Here is a 13,436-nt window from a genome sequence, read left to right as displayed (position 1 = left end):
TATTTTAATAAAAGTTGGGGGATTAAGTTTGCGAAAAGTGAAAAAAAGAATAGTACTATTCATTTGGCCTTTGCCTTTTAGATATCTCTCTTATCCTTAATTAGAAAACTATTATGATGACATTTTTTTTTGCCTAAAATGACACTTGTCAAAGAATGAACCTTTAGATGACTTTCTATATATCCAATCCCAGCCATTCAAAATGCAAATGACATCATTTAACTTTTGATGCGGCAGTTGGGGTTTATAATTACACGAGTGCCCTTGAATTAAGAAAACCGTACTGCTAAAATTGGGGAAACAACCAATCTAGCTTTATATTAGGGCAAGCAACCTTAAACCGTCACACACACACACACACACACACACACACACACTCTTCTTCTTTTCCTCTGCAATTTTTTCGAGTTCTTCATAGCAAATCAAGTCTTCTCACATCCACCGTATCTTAAATCGGGTATGAAATAATTGGTGTATGGTCTAAATTTTATTTTCTTTTTGATCATATATTTATGTTTGATTTGTTTGTTCCATTGATGATGTGCTGTGGATTCTTCATCTTCCAAAAGGTTGTTCGTGCTTTCTCGAGCCCATCTTTCATAGCTTCTATCGGTGATTGTGTAAGTGATGTTTAGGTATTTGTTCGTCGATTTGTTTCCATCGTCTTCCAACAAGTTGTTCTTGCTAATCCGTCAGTTAAGGTTAGTTTATTTATATATTGTGGTAAATTTGAATCAAGGATTTCAGTTTACTATAGTGATGTGATTTCTAATAAATAATCATGTTGGTTATCCATTTTTTAGTCATGTGAATTATGTATATATGGTATGGGTCAAAATGAGTACTTCTTGTATGAGTTGACTTAAAAGACTTCCTCATCAATCTTCTTCATTTTCCTTTAAATTATATGTTTTTTATACACTTATCTTGGTTGGTATATGTTATTTTGGCAGGAGATTATTTCAGCAACGTTTTGATTCTACTATTGCTTTTATTAACCAAGAACATAAATAAAGATCATAGGTACACATTTATTCTTCTATTGCCTTTCTCTGATTGTGGTATGTGATTTTTAATGTTAGTGTGTATGTTACATGATGTTATGATGCAATTCAATTTTTTGTTAAAATGTGTATCTTATGTTTGAAGAATAACCCTGCCATGGTTTATATTGTGTATGCATTAGATTTGTCAATTTATTATGCAAACATCATTTGAACAATTAATGATACATATTGATAGAAAAGTTCAACTAATGAGAAGTACCTTATGTGTATGTTTATATACAACTAATGAGAAATAATCCGATTCTTTGTAATGAGAAATAACTTATGTATCAAGTTTTTGTATTATAAATCAATAACTTATGTATCTCATTACTTAACTTCTCATTACTTATGAGCAAAGATGAAAAAGACGCGAGACGGGGTCGAGACGGTAGATACCTTAAAACGTCGCAACGAAAAAAAGGGGTCGAGACGAATGTTGACCAACATTTACTTTTTAAATAAATTTCAAAAATAAACATTTCAAACATATATATATATATATATTTCAAAGTAAATATATATATTTGTCTTTAATTTGAAATATTTAAGTTTAAAATGTTTATTTTTAAAAATTTATTTAAAAAGTCAACGTTGGTCACCATCCGTCTCGACCCCGTCTCGGCCATTGTTGACCGTCTTTTTGGCGTTGTTGACCGTTTGTGATATTGCATCATGAATTCCAAGCCAAATCAGGTTGATCTTGACGTGTTTGAAGTGTTGAGACCTATTCATTATCTGAAGTCAGGTAAGGATATGGTTAAGCACACCATAATTGGTCAGTGGTACACAAGAATGGAACATTTCGTTGGTGAATTATCAAAGATAAAAGTCTTATACACTGCTGCTTTTTTGTCCATCAAGAAGGTGACGTAAGTATGTAAAAAAGAAATACATGTCATATATACATTCAACAACGGGTGCATAACCTTTATGTGGTGACCATTATGGAACTAGGTGTTACCCCAGGTGTGACTTCTTGGTTGGTTATGCAGCTCTTACCCGGATTAAAAAAACATTGAAGTTAACAACAATCTTCGTGAAGATCGTGCACTACTGTAAGCATCTTTCTCTCCGCAAGTGTATATATTATCTATGCAATGCTATGTTACTTCCGAATTTTAGGCAGGTTTTTGGTTTTGTTTTTGTAAGATTTTTTAGGATGTCATTCTTATTAAGATGAATGTTTCCCTAAATTGGTAGTTGTATGCTGGAGCTGTAACATCCCGCCTTTTTCCGTTTACTTTTCCGTTTAACTATTTAAGTTCCGTTATATGTTTATAACACATCCCGTTAATATGCGTTGAATTATCTCGTATAGGTAATTCCCGCACCCGGTTTAAAGTTAAGGGACCAAACTTGTCAAGGGTTGAAACTTTTGACTAGGTCAAAGAGTCAACCCTCATTCTCATCCATTCAATCTCATCTCTTTCACTCTTACCACTTCAACTTTTCTCTCAACTTCCATACAAAGATTCATAATCCAAAATCGAGCTAGCGGTCATCTTGCCAAACAAATTACATATTTGAACTCCTCGTGATCTCCTCTTCGATTCCATACCGACCTCATCAAATTTGGGTAACTTTCTAAAACCACTAATTTTATGTGTTCTTGAGATTTTTGAGTTAAAAGGTTGTTAATTAGTGTCTATGGCTCAAGTCTAGTATAATTATGTGATTTGTATGCTTGTTCTTGCTATCTTGGTGTAACTAGTTCATATGGAAAGAATGCTTGCTTAATCTTGAGTTTTAGGTGTTCATATGTTGTTGAATGATGAAAGTTCATGTTTTAATTGTGTTCCTAACATCACTAGCTTCAAATTGGTATGTAGGTTGACATGGATTAGTTTCATATGCAAGATTGTTGAATTTGTGATTTTGGGCTAGGGTTTGATAGAAGTAAATTGAAATTTTGATGCATTAAATGCTTGTTAATGTTACTTGTAAGTGTTAGGTTGTGTTGTATGCTTAATTACCTTCGAAACGGCATATCGTTCATGTAATTTGGTTGCCAAATCATTAAATCGCAATTTTGACTTGTATGCATTGATTATGGAACATTAATTGCGGTTTTTGGTTGTTTTAAGTACAAGTTTGATTGATGATATGTGTTTAGTTGCATTCCTCGTCAAAATACCTTTCCAACGATGTATGATAGGCGTTATAAGTGTTTGCGGGTCAAGTTTTGTGTTAAAATTGATTTTGGCTCGTGCATAGTTTTGCAAAACAGAAAAATAGCTGAACTACAGGTCGCGCGGCGCGCACCTTACCCGCGCGGCGCGCAGATTAGGCTGGACAGATTCTGACCTCTTGGTCCCAATTCACGCGAAATGTTTGACTAGTTACCGACCTCCGATTCACATGAAACTTGTTTTAATATACTTGTATATGAATAATTAGCATAGAAAATTTGTCCGGGACCCGACCCGAACATGTTGACTTTTTTGTTGACTTTGACCCGACCAAGTTTGACTTTTTGTCAAACTTAACCAATTAATTATGCAATCTTCCTAACATACTTTTATACTTGTATCTTGCATGAAACTTGACAATTTGCTTCACATGCTACATAATCGAGTCGTGTCGAGCCATAGGACTAATTGAACAACTTTGACCCTTCGTGACTATCGTTATTGATACAACCTATTTGTTTAGGTCGAGACTAGCATTGTCCTTTACACACGTTACTTGTCGAAGTACTTTTTGGTTCGTGCATACAAGGTGAGATCATAGTCCCACTTTTACTCTTTTAAACTTACTTTTGGGATGAGAAAACATAAACGATACTTTTGAACTAAGTGAACACAAGAACGGGAAAACAAACATTCTACATACGAGTTTAGAACGAAAATCCTCAATCCGATTATCATTAATTACATCAGATGGTGTAAGTGAGAACTTATGTTATATGGCCATATGGGTTTGACAAACCCTCATTCAAACGGTTCGCTACCGTTTACGAATGAAATATATTTTCGGGAACAGTGTTGTTCTAGCACTAATTGATGGGGTATTCAACGGACGGAACGTTAAGCTTTGATAATTGGGTGCTCGTGAATATTAACTTTTAGAATGTACTATGGCTTTATCGATGTTGCAAATCTTGTGGTTCAACTTACTATTACTCATTTACTTGTTTAAACCTATGATTTCACCAACGTTTTCGTTGACAGATTCTCTATGTTTTTCTCAGGTCCTTGAACTTAGGTGATACATGCTTCCGCTCATACTATTTGATACTTACATTGGATGTCGAGTATACTTGCATACGTGGAGCGTCTTTTGACTACTTTTAATCGTGTCGCACGTGTTTCATACAAACTTTAAACATTGTTATGTACTTGTTATGGAAACTACTTTTGTAAACTTTGAAACACCCTTATTTATGAAATGAATGCGACATACTTTTCGGTCAAACTTTGTTATAAAGACTTACGACCATGTAATGGGACCATACGTAGACGACGCCGTCATTTGACGATTTGTCGGGGTCGCTACAAGTGGTATCAGAGCTTTGGTTGTAGGGATTTAGAGTTCATTGGTGTCAACCCCGAGTCATAGGGTACATTGGTGAGTCTAGACTACAACCGGCATATAGACTTGACATAGGAATTACCTGACAATTTGTGCATTTATACTCGAACTCTCTTACTCATATCTACTCTTATTCTATCTAAATCTTGCGTTGTATAATTTAATTGACACGCCACCTTGACTATATGATGTAATGTCGAATGCACATATGAATTAGGGTAATATAATTCCCGGAAATTATATTACGGTGACTCATATGAACATACCGACATTATGCCATAAAGAATCTAAGGCGAGTCAAGGATAATTTTCTCTTTATCTTTATTCCATATCGCGGTTAGTATTATTTAGAATACTAACCAACGGTATTCTTTTGTTTTGAAGGAACAATGGCTCCTCGTCGTGTACGCCGCAATGAAACTCCCGAACAAGCTCTCGAACGGATGATAGCTACCGCCGTAGATGCGGCCATGGCCGGTCACTCTTCCAACAACAATAACAATAACAACAACCACAACAACAACAACAACAATGGGGCCGGTAACTCAAACGAGGGATGCTCCTACAAAGCTTTCATGGGGTGCAAACCTCACACTTATGATGGAACCGGTGGACCGGTTGTGCTTACTCGTTGGTTTGAACAAAACGAGGCCGTCTTTAGCATAAGCGGTTGTCGGGATCAAGACAAGGTCAAATACTCCACCCACACGTTCTCCGGTGTTGCTCACACTTGGTGGAACACCTATGTTCAATCGGTGGGTACCGATGAAGCTCATGCCCTCTCTTGGGCCGATTTGAAGGAAAAGATGATTGTCGAATACTTTCCGCGCGAAGAAACCCGAAAGCTAGAGGAAGAACTAAGAGCTTTGAAAGCGGTCGGAAACGATCTTAAGGCTTATAATCAACGCTTCGCCGAACTATCCTTAATGTGTCCTAATCTTGTTAACCCCGAATCTCAAAGGATTGAGCTCTACATGCTCGGTCTTCCAAAAAGCATCAAACAAGGGGTGATGTCATCCAAACCCACTACTCATCAAGCCGCTATGAACATGGCTCGCCAATTAATCGAAACGGTTGACGAAATCGTAGTACCGGCTCCTAAGGCCGAGGACAAGTCGGGTGGCAACAAAAGGAAATGGGAAGCCACTCCATCAACTAACTACAACAACAACACCTTCACCAAAAAGCCCTTCAACAACGACGGCAAGAAGGGTTATGTCGGAAACTTACCTTTGTGCAACAAGTGCCACAAACATCATTACGGCGAATGTAACAAGCTAATTTGTCACCGTTGCCAAGGAGTTGGTCATAGGGCCAACAATTGCACAAGCACCGCCCCCGTCGCTCGAAAGGGGCCCAATCCTCCAAAAACGGTCACTTGTTACGAATGTGGCCAAACGGGCCATTATAAGAACGAATGCCCGAAAAAGAAAACCAACCCCAACAACCGAGGCCGAGCCTTTAACATCAACACCGAGGAAGCCCGAGATGACAATGAACTAGTCACGGGTACGTTTCTTCTCAACAACACCTATGTTACTTGCTTATTCGATTCGGGTGCCGATAAATGTTTTGTGTCTAAGACTTTGGCTCCTACTCTATGCACTCCACCACACCCCTTAGATACTACTTATTCTATCGAAGTGGCCGACGGAAAACTCTTAAGTGCCGACAAATATTACCGGGGGTGTACTTTGAACATTTTGGGTAAGGAATTTGAAATTGACTTGATACCCATGGAATTAGGGAGTTTTGATGTAATAATCGGTATGAATTGGATGGTCAAAAATAAATCTCACATTCTTTGCGATCTTCACGCAATTCGAATTCCTATCGAGAATGGTGAACCATTGATTGTCTATGGCGACAAAAATTGCACCGGACTCAATCTCGTTTCGTGCCTTAAAGTTCGAAAGCTACTTCGCAAGGGTTGTTTCGCGATTCTTGCTCACGTTAAGAAAGTCGAGGCCGACGAAAAGCGTATCGAAGATGTGCCAATTGTTAGTGACTTTTCCGATGTATTTCCCGACGAATTACCGGGTCTTCCACCTCATCGACCGGTTGAATTTCAAATCGATCTTATTCCAGGAGCCGCACCCGTAGCGCGTGCACCGTATAGACTCGCTCCATCCGAATTACAAGAATTACAAAGTCAAATCCAAGAGTTACTTGACCGTGGTTTCATTCAACCTAGCCATTCACCATGGGGCGCTCCGATTTTGTTCGTCAAGAAGAAAGACGGATCCCTACGAATGTGCATTGATTATCGTGAACTAAACAAATTGACGGTTAAGAACTGATATCCTCTTCCTCGCATCGATGACCTCTTTGATCAACTACAAGGTTCTCGTGTATATTCAAAAATCGATCTCCGTTCGGGTTATCATCAACTAAGGGTTAAGGGGGAAGATGTCTCCAAAACCGCTTTTCGGACTCGTTACGGTAGTTACGAGTTTCTTGTCATGCCTTTCGGTCTCACTAACGCACCGGCGGTGTTCATGGATCTCATGAACCGCGTGTGCAAACCTTACCTCGACAAATTCGTTATCGTGTTCATCGATGATATTTTGATCTATTCTAAAAACGAAGAGGAACACAAAGAACATCTCCGACTCGTGCTTGAACTCTTGAGAAAAGAACAACTCTATGCCAAGTTCTCCAAGTGTGAATTTTGGTTGAAGGAAGTTCAATTCCTCGGTCATGTTGTAAGTGATCAAGGCATTAAAGTCGATCCCGCGAAAATCGAAGCCATTAGTAAATGGGAGACTCCTACTACTCCTACTCAAATTCGTCAATTCTTGGGTCTCGCCGGATACTATCGTAAATTCATCAAGGATTTCTCCTTAATCGCTCGCCCTTTAACCGCGTTAACTCACAAGGAACGAAAATTCGTTTGGACATCCGAACAAGAAACCGCTTTTCAAATCTTGAAAACTAAGCTAACCACCGCTCCTATCTTGTCACTTCCCGAAGGCAATGATGATTTTGTTGTATATTGTGATGCCTCGAAAAACGGTTATGGATGCGTATTAATGCAACGAAAGAAAGTCATTGCTTATGCCTCTCGACAACTCAAAGTCCACGAACGAAACTACACGACACATGATCTTGAACTCGGTGCCGTCATCTTTGCACTTAAGTTATGGAGACATCATCTTCTTGGTACCAAAAGTACCATCTTTACCGATCACAAAAGTCTCCAACATATCTTCGATCAAAAGCAACTAAACATGAGACAACGAAGGTGGATTGAGACCTTGAACGATTATAATTGCGAGCTTCGTTATCACCCCGGAAAGGCAAATGTAGTGGCCGATGCCTTAAGTCGAAAGGAAAGAGCGGTGCCTCTTCGTGTCCGAGCTTTAAACATCACCATTCACTCCAACCTTAATAGCCAAATTCGTGTAGCCCAAGAGGAGGCTCTTAAAGACAACAACATCGCACGCGAACTTTTAAACATTCTCGTCTCCCGATTCGAAGTTAAGGAGACCGGACTTCGATATTACGCCGGAAGAATTTGGGTGCCTAGATATGGCGACTTACGAAACCTCATCCTAGACGAAGCCCACAAATCGCGATACTCGATTCATCCCGGCGCCAATAAGATGTACCACGACCTTAAAGAACGATATTGGTGGCCGAACATCAAAAAGGAAGTCGCTACTTACGTTGCCAAATGTTTGACTTGCGCTAAAGTCAAAGCCGAACACCAAAGACCGTCCGGGTTACTTCAACAACCCGAGATCCCGCAATGGAAGTGGGAAAGGATCACGATGGATTTTATCACCAAACTACCAAAAACGTCAGGCGGTTATGATACTATTTGGGTCATTGTCGATCGCCTCACCAAATCCGCGCACTTTCTCGCCATGAAAGAGACCGACAAAATGGAGAAACTTGCACGACTATACATTAAGGAGATTGTAGCCCGACACGGTGTACCTTTATCGATTATCTCCGACCGAGATGGTCGTTTCGTTTCTAGATTTTGGCGTACTTTACAAGAAGCGTTGGGAACGCGTTTGGACATGAGCACCGCATATCATCCCCAAACCGATGGGCAAAGTGAACGTACAATACAAACCTTAGAGGATATGTTACGAGCATGCGTTGTTGATTTTGGAAAAGCTTGGGACAATCACTTACCTCTCGCAGAATTCTCTTACAATAATAGTTATCACGCGAGTATTAAGGCCGCACCTTTTGAAGCGTTATATGGTCGAAAATGTCGCTCTCCTCTTTGTTGGGCCGAAGTGGGTGACGTGCAAATTTCCGGGCCCGATCTCATTCACGAAACCACCGAGAAGATTCTTCAAATCCGAGATAGGCTTCGGACGGCCCGGAGTCGTCAAAAATGCTATACCGACAAAAGACGCAAAGACCTCGAATTTCAAGTCGGTGACCGCGTCATGTTAAAAGTCGCACCTTGGAAAGGTGTCATCCGTTTTGGAAAACGTGGGAAACTAAATCCGCGGTACGTTGGTCCTTTCGAAATCTTAGAACGTGTTGGAACCGTTGCGTATCGTTTGGATCTTCCGCCTCAACTAAGCTCCGTCCATCCTACTTTTCATGTATCTAACTTGAAGAAGTGTCTCGCCGAGCCCGATATCGTCGTCCCTCTCGAGGAACTTACTATTAATGACAAACTCCATTTTGTGGAGGAACCGGTTGAAATCGTGGACTACGTCGAGAAGGAATTAAAACAAAGCCGGATCCCGATTGTTAAGGTCCGATGGAACGCCAAAAGAGGACCCGAGTTTACTTGGGAAAGGGAAGATCAAATGCGAAAGAAACACCCTCATCTATTTCCGGTTCCAGAAACGTCAGATTCTGAGGAAGAAGCAACGACTACTACGCCTACCTAAATTTCGGGACGAAATTTCTTTTAAGGTGTAGGTAATGTAACATCCCGCCTTTTTCCGTTTACTTTTCCGTTTAACTATTTAAGTTCCGTTATATGTTTATAACACATCCCGTTAATATGCGTTGAATTATCTCGTATAGGTAATTCCCGCACCCGGTTTAAAGTTAAGGGACCAAACTTGTCAAGGGTTGAAACTTTTGACTAGGTCAAAGAGTCAACCCTCATTCTCATCCATTCAATCTCATCTCTTTCACTCTTACCACTTCAACTTTTCTCTCAACTTCCATACAAAGATTCATCATCCAAAATCGAGCTAGCGGTCATCTTGCCAAACAAATTACATATTTGAACTCCTCGTGATCTCCTCTTCGATTCCATACCGACCTCATCAAATTTGGGTAACTTTCTAAAACCACTAATTTTATGTGTTCTTGAGATTTTTGAGTTAAAAGGTTGTTAATTAGTGTCTATGGCTCAAGTCTAGTATAATTATGTGATTTGTATGCTTGTTCTTGCTATCTTGGTGTAACTAGTTCATATGGAAAGAATGCTTGCTTAATCTTGAGTTTTAGGTGTTCATATGTTGTTGAATGATGAAAGTTCATGTTTTAATTGTGTTCCTAACATCACTAGCTTCAAATTGGTATGTAGGTTGACATGGATTAGTTTCATATGCAAGATTGTTGAATTTGTGATTTTGGGCTAGGGTTTGATAGAAGTAAATTGAAATTTTGATGCATTAAATGCTTGTTAATGTTACTTGTAAGTGTTAGGTTGTGTTGTATGCTTAATTACCTTCGAAACGGCATATCGTTCATGTAATTTGGTTGCCAAATCATTAAATCGCAATTTTGACTTGTATGCATTGATTATGGAACATTAATTGCGGTTTTTGGTTGTTTTAAGTACAAGTTTGATTGATGATATGTGTTTAGTTGCATTCCTCGTCAAAATACCTTTCCAACGATGTATGATAGGCGTTATAAGTGTTTGCGGGTCAAGTTTTGTGTTAAAATTGATTTTGGCTCGTGCATAGTTTTGCAAAACAGAAAAATAGCTGAACTACAGGTCGCGCGGCGCGCACCTTACCCGCGCGGCGCGCAGATTAGGCTGGACAGATTCTGACCTCTTGGTCCCAATTCACGCGAAATGTTTGACTAGTTACCGACCTCCGATTCACATGAAACTTGTTTTAATATACTTGTATATGAATAATTAGCATAGAAAATTTGTCCGGGACCCGACCCGAACATGTTGACTTTTTCGTTGACTTTGACCCGACCAAGTTTGACTTTTTGTCAAACTTAACCAATTAATTATGCAATCTTCCTAACATACTTTTATACTTGTATCTTGCATGAAACTTGACAATTTGCTTCACATGCTACATAATCGAGTCGTGTCGAGCCATAGGACTAATTGAACAACTTTGACCCTTCGTGACTATCGTTATTGATACAACCTATTTGTTTAGGTCGAGACTAGCATTGTCCTTTACACACGTTACTTGTCGAAGTACTTTTTGGTTCGTGCATACAAGGTGAGATCATAGTCCCACTTTTACTCTTTTAAACTTACTTTTGGGATGAGAAAACATAAACGATACTTTTGAACTAAGTGAACACAAGAACGGGAAAACAAACATTCTACATACGAGTTTAGAACGAAAATCCTCAATCCGATTATCATTAATTACATCAGATGGTGTAAGCGAGAACTTATGTTATATGGCCATATGGGTTTGACAAACCCTCATTCAAACGGTTCGCTACCGTTTACGAATGAAATATATTTTCGGGAACAGTGTTGTTCTAGCACTAATTGATGGGGTATTCAACGGACGGAACGTTAAGCTTTGATAATTGGGTGCTCGTGAATATTAACTTTTAGAATGTACTATGGCTTTATCGATGTTGCAAATCTTGTGGTTCAACTTACTATTACTCATTTACTTGTTTAAACCTATGATTTCACCAACGTTTTCGTTGACAGATTCTCTATGTTTTTCTCAGGTCCTTGAACTTAGGTGATACATGCTTCCGCTCATACTATTTGATACTTGCATTGGATGTCGAGTATACTTGCATACGTGGAGCGTCTTTTGACTACTTTTAATCGTGTCGCACGTGTTTCATACAAACTTTAAACATTGTTATGTACTTGTTATGGAAACTACTTTTGTAAACTTTGAAACACCCTTATTTATGAAATGAATGCGACATACTTTTCGGTCAAACTTTGTTATAAAGACTTACGACCATGTAATGGGACCATACGTAGACGACGCCGTCATTTGACGATTTGTCGGGGTCGCTACAGGAGCGAGATATCAATGTCTAATATATACAATTATTAATCATTAAATAATGTTTTGTGATGTTTTCAGGAATATTGGTAAAGCCGTTATCTATGTTGTATAAGTAACGTACGACATGGAATGTCAACTTGGTGTTGGAAATGCAATTGTTATCATTGTTCAGTTGTGTTTTGGTCGAGCCATTTTCATACGTCTGGATGAACTTCACCGTAGTTGAGTGCAAACGACTATTAGTCAAGAACATACAAGCAGATAATAGTATTCTTAGTCAAGAACATACAAGTAGACAATAGTAGTTTTTAAATTTTGGGTTGCGCAGACTTAAACTTGTTAGATATAATTGGGAAAATGGTTGAGAAAGTTATAGTGTAAAGTTGAGATGTGTAGCGACCCGACCAAATCGTCATTGACGGCGCCGACTACTTAGGTCCCGTTGCGTGGTCGTAGGTCTTTAAAATGACGTTTGACCAAAACATGTCGCCTCCATTTCTTAAATAAAGATTGTTCCTAAGTTTACAATAATTGTTCAACCAAAAGTTTCGTTACATAGTTATAAGTACAAATGAAATCTAGGCGACACAGTTTTAAATAAAGTCAATAGACGCTCCATGTATGCACATATACTCGACATCCAATGCAAGTATCAAATAATGAGCGGGAGCATGTTTCACATATCGTTCAAAGACCTGAGAAAAACATAGAAATCTGTCAACGAAAATGTTGGTGAAAATCATAGGTTTAAATAAGTAAGTGAGTAAAAGTAAGTCGAACCACAAGATTTGCAACATTGATAAAATAGTAATACATTCTAAAAGTTAATATTCACGAGCACCTAATTATCAAGGCTTAACATTCCGTCCGTTGATACCCCATTAATAGTGCTAGAACAACACTGTTTCCCGAAAATATATTTCATCCGTAGACGGTAGCGAACCGTCCTAGATGAGGGTTTGTCAAACCCATATGGCCATACAACATAAGTTCACGCCTACACTTACACACTGCAAGAGTAACTAATGATAATCGAATTGAGGATTTCGTTCTAAACTCGTATGTAGAATGTTTGTTTTCCTCTACTTGTGTTCACTTAGTTAAAAAGAAACGTTTATGTTTTCTCATCCCAAATATAAGTTCAAAAGAGTAAAAGTGGGACTATGATCTCACCTTGAGCGCAAGAGTAAATAAGTACTTCGACAAGTAATGTGTACAAAGAACAATGCTAGTCTTGACCTAAACAAATAGGTTGTATCAATAACGATAGTCACGATTGGTCAAAGATGTTCAATTAGTCCTATGACTCGTTACGACTTGATTATGTAGCATGTGAATCAATTTGTCAAGTTTCATGCAAGATACAAGTATAGAAACAAGTTAGGAATGTTGCATAATCATTTGGTTAAGTTTGACAAAAAGTCAAACTTTGGTCGGTCAAAGTCAACGAAAAGTCAACACGTTCGGGTCGGGTCCCGAACTATTTTTCTGAGGTTTTTAATCATATATGAGCATGTTAGAACAAGTTACATGTGAATCGGAGGTGCATAGCATAGCAAACATTATTCGAAAATTGACAAAGTTGGACAGACCACTTTGGCGCGCCGCGCGGGTATATGGCGCGCCGCGCCATTACCTGTACAGAAAAATCTGGCAGTTTTTAAGTTTTATGCACGAACCTAAC

The 13,436-nt window shown here is 38.8% G+C and overlaps 1 long non-coding RNA gene across 2 annotated transcripts; it reads left to right on the top strand.

Annotated features, from left to right (window-relative positions):
- Window positions 1-200: 200 nt before the first annotated feature.
- On the top strand, window positions 201-12,134 carry LOC139862816 (uncharacterized). 2 transcript variants are annotated; one of them, XR_011764290.1, is made up of 5 exons: window positions 201-457; window positions 570-701; window positions 954-1,023; window positions 1,795-2,104; window positions 11,831-12,134. It is a non-coding gene; the product is annotated as an uncharacterized lncRNA (long non-coding RNA). The 2 variants fall into 2 exon arrangements; XR_011764289.1 differs by having other exon boundaries at window positions 1,791-2,104.
- Window positions 12,135-13,436: the final 1,302 nt, after the last annotated feature.

This window comes from Rutidosis leptorrhynchoides, chromosome 8 (genome assembly GCF_046630445.1).
Source record: "Rutidosis leptorrhynchoides isolate AG116_Rl617_1_P2 chromosome 8, CSIRO_AGI_Rlap_v1, whole genome shotgun sequence".
NCBI lineage: Eukaryota > Viridiplantae > Streptophyta > Magnoliopsida > Asterales > Asteraceae > Rutidosis > Rutidosis leptorrhynchoides.
Note: the sequence above shows the minus strand (reverse complement) of the source record. Positions and strands in the feature narration are given on the sequence as shown.